At 43.7% G+C, this 6,557-nt stretch overlaps 1 long non-coding RNA gene across 1 annotated transcript; it reads right to left on the bottom strand.

Annotated features, from left to right (window-relative positions):
- Positions 1-930: 930 nt before the first annotated feature.
- On the bottom strand, positions 931-4,776 carry LOC125482270. Its single transcript, XR_007261593.1, has 3 exons — positions 4,673-4,776; positions 3,483-3,658; positions 931-1,029 (listed from the first exon to the last, which is right to left on the bottom strand). It is a non-coding gene; the product is annotated as an uncharacterized LOC125482270 (long non-coding RNA).
- Between the last annotated feature and the right edge of the window lie 1,781 nt (positions 4,777-6,557).

Here is a 6,557-nt window from a genome sequence, read left to right as displayed (position 1 = left end):
CCTTTTTGCACAGAGGGTGGTGCGTCTAAGGAAAGAGCTGCCAGAGGAAGTGGTGGAGGCAGGTAAAATTACAACATATAAAAGACATTTGGACAGGTACATGGATAGGAAAGGTTTAGAGGGATATGAGCCAAATGCAGGCAAATGGGACTAGTTCAGTTGAGGAAACCTGGTCGGCATGGATGAGTTGGGCTGAAGGGCCTGTTTCTGTGCTGGAGGACTCTATGACTCTATGAAGCCAGTCTCTGTAATGATGTCAACAAAACTATCACTGATTATTGTAAAATCCTATCTGGGTTCTACAATATACTTCAAAGAGGGGAAATCTATGATCCTTACCAGGTCTGGCCTACATGTGACTACAGACCCACAGCAATGTTGCTGACTCTTAACTGTCCTTCGAAATGGCTGGGCAAGCCAGTCAGTTCAAGGACAATTAGGGATGAGCAATGAATCTTCCTCTGTACACATTCCTTGAAAGAATAAATAAGTTAGTTGTGGTTTTCAAAAATTGAAAGAATTGAATAAGATCCTGAACAGAAAGAAAATCGCTAAGCTACAAGGAAAATATAGGATTAGATAATTTACTCTTGCCAAGAGCTTGCCTGGATAGAATGGGCTGAATGACCTCCTTCTGATTCTATGAGGCACTAAAAGAGAATTGATTATATATCTGAAAAGAAAAAATATGTTGGTCTAGGGAGGAAGAGAAGGAAAAAGTGTGTCTAAAGGGATATCATTTTCAAAGAGGCTTGACGGGCTGAATGATCTCTTTCTGTGCTGTAAGATGCAATTAAATATAGATGAATTCTGGGAAATAACTAGTTTGTCATCCTACGAGTAGCAAGGGCATCCAGTTCATGGAGTAGATCTGTGAGTGGATTTGTGTGTAGGGAGCGTGATTGAGTACAAAATTTTGAGGAATGCTTACAGCAGGTCTCCCAGGCCGTGTCAACTCCCGTCCTTCTTCTGCTTTCACTCGCGAACTCTCATGAGGAAGAACTGGTGATCCTTCAGGCTTCCCTGTTCCTGCAGCATTTCAACAAAACAATACTGAAACTCACAAAAACACGTTTGATAACAGCAACCTGCATTAGTAAAGTGCCTTTAACCTGGTAAAAAGCCCCAGGAATCACAGGAGCTGGTACTGACACCAAGTCCAATTAGGAGACAACAGGTCAGATGACAAAAGACTGGACCGAAGGGTCTATTTTAGCAAGTGTCTTCAAGGAAGAAGGGAAGTAAGGACTTTTAAGGAGAAAATTCCAGAGTTTAGGGTCCAGGCAGCTGAAAGCATAGCTGCAAAAGGTTGAGCAATTACAATCAGGATACCCAAGAGGCTAGAATTGAAGGGGCTCAGAGACTGAGAGGTTGTAGGGCTGGACTAGATTGCAGATGAGAGGTGAGGTCATGGAGGGGTTTGACCATGAAAAGGGGAGTTTTAAAACCTTTATATGAAAAAAAAATCACCTGTTCAACATTAGAAACAGAGGACATCACATTGTTAGCACTCAAATGTCCAAAAATATTCAGCACCGGAATTTATTGTGTTTTTGCTTGAGGACCAGCCCTCCCTCAAGTCTCGGAAAGATGGTTTTCTAGTCTCTCACCAGTGGAAGGCTAGCTGAGATGGTTTTCCAGGGCTTCATCTAGCAATGCAGTTCATGATCCAAGCTGCCATTTTCTCTCAGAATGGGAGACCTAATAATATCTGGTACAAATTCAATGGACCAAATGGCCTCCTTCTATAATTCAGCATGCTCCTTTGCATTGCAAGACCTCAGGTTTGAAACCTTCCCCAGACTGTCCAGGAATCAAAAGAGCTGGCTGAGGAGTCATTAAGGAAATTGCAGATTTAGAAAAACAGACCATTTGGCTTAACTGCTCAGTGCTGGCTAATGCTTCACAGGAGCATTCATCACCCCTCTTCACCTCATCTTCTATTCCTTTCTTCCTTAAGTACTTATCCAGCTATCCTTCGCTATGCTTACACTGCTCACCCCAACCACTTCTTATTGTAACAAGTGTCACATTCTTAGCTTCTTTGCTTCTAAAAGATTTCCTTGAAATGCCCTTGGATTTATGAAGGACGGTTCTATAGTTATAATCTCTCATTTTCAACTCTCCCACAAGTTGACATTTCTTCTCCACTTCTGCGTTAATGAACCTCCTCTGAATTTTAAGGTCTGCTTTTCCTGTACTCATTCAGTCATTCAGGGATGTGAATTTCCCTCACTCTATAATTCAATGAAGAGTGTTGGGTGGCATGCCAGGAGCAGTGCCAGGCATACCTAAAAATGTGGTGTCAACCTGGGGAAGCTTCAATACAGGACTACTTACATGCCAAACAGTGAAGGCAGAATATAGTAGACAGGGCTTAATTAATCTCACAGACAATAGATCGGATTTAAGCTCTGCAGTTAGTTCCTACACATTCAGTCATGAATAGTGGCAAGTAGCAGGAGGGGCTTCCACACATAAAATATCCGCACCCTCAGTGACTGAGAAACATCTGTGCAAAAGACAAGACTGAAGTATTTGCGTTAACCTTCAGCCAGAAGTGTCGAATAGATAAATTATTTCACCCTCTACCAGAGGTCCCCAGCATTACCAACCAACTCAACTCACTCTGCATGATATCACGCTAAGGTGGTAACCCTACAGCAAGTAGACTGAAATGGCAGCTCACCACCACCTTCTCAAGGGCAGTTAGAGGTGGACATTAAACACTGGCCCAGCCAGAGACACACGCATCTCATGAATGAATAAAAACAGACTTTAATATTCACAGAAGGTTCATTAAGGCAGGAGTGCAGAAGAAACTGCAATGTGCGGAAGCGTTCAAAATTATAAGTTTTAAATATAGGATTATCCTTTAGAAATCCAATGGAGAATTCAAGAAAATCCTCTATACCCAAAGATGGTAAGAATGTGGCACTTGTTACAACAGGATCTGGGTGAGGTCAACAGTGTAGGCACAATGAAGAGGTAGCTGGATAAACACATGAGGGAGAAAGGAATAGAAGAATCAGGGTGAGGTGATGAGGGGATTGGGTGAGCTCCTGTGAAGCATTATCTTTAGTACAAAGGAGTTGGCCCAAATGGCCTGTTTCTCTAAATCTGTGGAATTGCTTTAATTTTCTCCCCTACTGAGGAGCACTTCTGTTTCCTGGACAATCCAGAAAGTGTTTCAAAGTGGGATCTTGTAATGCAATACAGCACACAATTTGCACTGAGTCAAGATCTAGCATCTTCATAGCCACTGGGGACTAAACAATGCTGACACCTCCCTCCCCCCACCTAAGTCCCCCCTCAAAATCCATCTGCCTCATCTTCCCTTCCATCCTCCCACTCACCATCTCCCCAACAAATGAGTCCCCCATCTTTTCTTTCACTAACTACCTCTCGTCCCTCCTCCACCATCACCCACTCCTCGCTGTCTTCCTCTGCCCTCCATATACCTTCCGTCCAGACCTTCTTACCCCGGATTTGGTTGCGCTCGTTGGATCCACTTTGGGAACCTGGTTGGGAACTGCTCTGGGATCCACTCTGGGAGCCAGGTTGGGAGCTGGGAGTGCTGGAACTGGATGAGCTGCCACTGCTAGTGCGTTGCAGGGGAGTCTCCAACAGGTTGTCATTCTTACGCAGGTCAGGATTACTGCAGGGGAAACCAGATAGAAGTCAAAACTAAGCATCCTGCACAAAGAAGAAACTTCTGCAAATATCTCTACTGACAGACCAGACCCATCACAGAAACTGAAGGATTAGGTTTTGATTCAGGGATCAGAGACTGGGCAGAGACTGAGAGACTGGAGTCTGAAGGATAGTGCCTGAGGGACTGGAATCTGGACAGAGACTGAGGGACCAGAGAATGAGGGACGGTGACTGAGGGATCAGACTGGATAGAGACTGAGGGATTGGAGACTGAGAGACAGTGACTGAAGAACCAGGGACTGGAAGTGACTGAGAGACCAAAGGCCGAGGGACAGTGACTGAGGGACCAGGGACTGGAAGTGACTGAGGAACCGGATACTGAGGGACAGTGACCGAGGGACCAGGGATTGAGGGACAGTGACTGAGGCACCAGAGAGTTACTGAGGGATCAAAGACTGGACAGTGACTGAGGAACCAGACACTGAGGGACAGGGACCGAGGGACCAGGGACTGAATCAAGACTGACGGTTCAGAGCCTGAGCAGCCACCAAAGGAGATTGTGGTGTTGGTGCATTGGAACTGGACTAACAATCCAGAGTCTGAGCTTGATGTTCTGGTGTCATGGGTTTGAATCCCAATACAGCAGATTGATAAAAGTGAATGCAACAAAAATTTCTAATGGGAAACCAAATGGAAATCATGTAACTACTCTGAACTGACATAAAAAACGTCTAGTTCGCTAAAACAATCACAGAGAAAGTTGCAGACACTGAGCAGGTCTGACTGCATCTATTGAGAGAGAAACAGAGTGAATGTTCGTTGAGTGAAGTATGACTCTTCTTCAGAACTGATCACAGGGTGAGTCATGGGGTTAATGAAGAAGGGAGAACAAACATTGCAACCATATTGCTACAACCTTGTCTCACCAAATTCTGAAACAGCGAATTAAAACACCTTTACTGCAATGCTTCCCAGGAATTTCAGAATTATTCAAAATCCTTCCTTCGGTTGATATTACCTTGCTCTTATTAACTGGGCACTGGGCCGATTAGCCAATCCACTGCTGTTTCCGGGTGAACTCTTGCGGCCTGGCGCTGGTGAGATGGACGTTGTCCTCTGAGGGACCTGATAATAAAAAACAAGGTACATGATGAAGAACAGAGAGCTGGCAGTGGTGTCAACAGAGAGATGAAAAAGGCAATCATGTGGTTTCTAAATTGGTCACAAAAGAGAAAGAAGCGCAGAACTTCACATTGGAGCTAATCTTCATTGTGGTGCTGCAGATTGGCGATGACCAAATTGAGGTCTTTAAATGATAAAGTGGTTTACTAGGCTAGGCAGAAAGAATCCATTTCTACTGGTTTAGGAGAGTTTGGAACAAGGTGACACAACTATAGTATTTGAGATAGAAAATTCATGGGACTGTTCTCCTTGGCAAAATATAAGAGGACATATGGAAGCATTCAAATCATAAACAGTTTAGATTGAGTGCACTTCCTAATCTAAAGTGAGCGGAAAACTGGAACTCTGTCCCTTGCCTGAAAATCTTTACACGTTTCAAGGCTGCAACAGGTAGACTTTAAGATGGGTAATGCAATTGAACTTTAGAGAAAAGGGTGGGTGGAATACAGATCAGCTGTGATCTAATTGAATGTCAGACAAGTTCAAGGGACTGAATGGCCTCTCTCTGTTCCCATCACTGAAACCAAGTGGAAACAATTTTCCATGGCCAAATGGACTGAATGAGAACATTTATTTGTGAATGTTATACTGAGAGGCTACATGCTTAAGAAGATGCTTCATCCTGAAGTCAGTCACCTTGCCCCATCGAGTCAGTGCTTGGAAACTGGATTCCAATATTCAGTGATTTAGGCACAACAAACAGATTTATCTCAGCATTACAGTATTAAACCCCATCTCAGAAAGTGCTTCATTCATCTACAATCAATCACTCACACTGAAGTGCAGCATTAATATGCAGGCAGATGTAGCAGCCATTTTGTGCAGAGCAAGAAGCAGCAATGGGATGAGCATTCAGTGAGAGAGCTTTTTGGCAGTGTTATCGGACAGAAGAATGTTGGAGATTATGATAACAAATAAACTCCCCACAGTGATGGAATGGGATTTTAATTTCTGTGGAGGGCAGTTGGGTGGTCACCTTCATTGCTGTGTTGTTGGATTTTCAAGAAATCCCTGCAAATATGTGCTAATGCCATTTATGCAAAATGCACCGCACATATTAGAGCAGGGTGCCTTGGGCAGTGCAGTACTGAAATGTCTGGCTGGATTACGTGCTCACGTCTCGGAGTGGGATTTGAACCGAGACCTGTCAACCTTGTGTAAGAGTGCAATCAAATTCCCAAATCTCCACACTAACTTTTGGGTAAGCTATCTGGGGAATGCCATAAGTGGAAATATCTTTCAGGGTAAGAGTTAATTGTTGGTCACAATTACAATTAGACCCTCTTTATGATTATGTTTTCTTGACAGGTATTAACCGTAGATCACTTCAGACACCAGATAATATCCGAGACTTTAGAATCTCCACTCCTTTGGAACAGGAACGGTTATGGGTTGATTGATTGCAGATGTTAAGATTCCCAGTCTATTCCTCCTAATCTGAAAATGATGCTCAACTTCACCAGGCAAAACAGGTCAGGCATTTTACTTCTGAAGGCTGCGTGGCTTTCAAATGATATGGAGAGAGAATTGACGGGCTGAATGGCCTCTTACTATATTGCAAATTAATGACTCCAACTGGAGAAGAAGGGACCATTCTTCTTGGAAAAATATATGCGGACATTTGAAAGCAATCAAATTCACAAACAAGGTGTAGAGCTGGATGAACACAGCAGGCCAAGCAGCATCAGAGGAGCAGGAAGGCTGACATTTCAGGCCTAGAA

Source organism: Rhincodon typus, unplaced genomic scaffold (assembly GCF_021869965.1).
Source record: "Rhincodon typus isolate 14 unplaced genomic scaffold, sRhiTyp1.1 hic_rhity00007999, whole genome shotgun sequence".
Taxonomy (NCBI): domain Eukaryota; kingdom Metazoa; phylum Chordata; class Chondrichthyes; order Orectolobiformes; family Rhincodontidae; genus Rhincodon; species Rhincodon typus.
The sequence above is the reverse complement of the archived record's forward strand: the minus strand, read 5'-3'. Positions and strand labels throughout refer to the sequence as shown.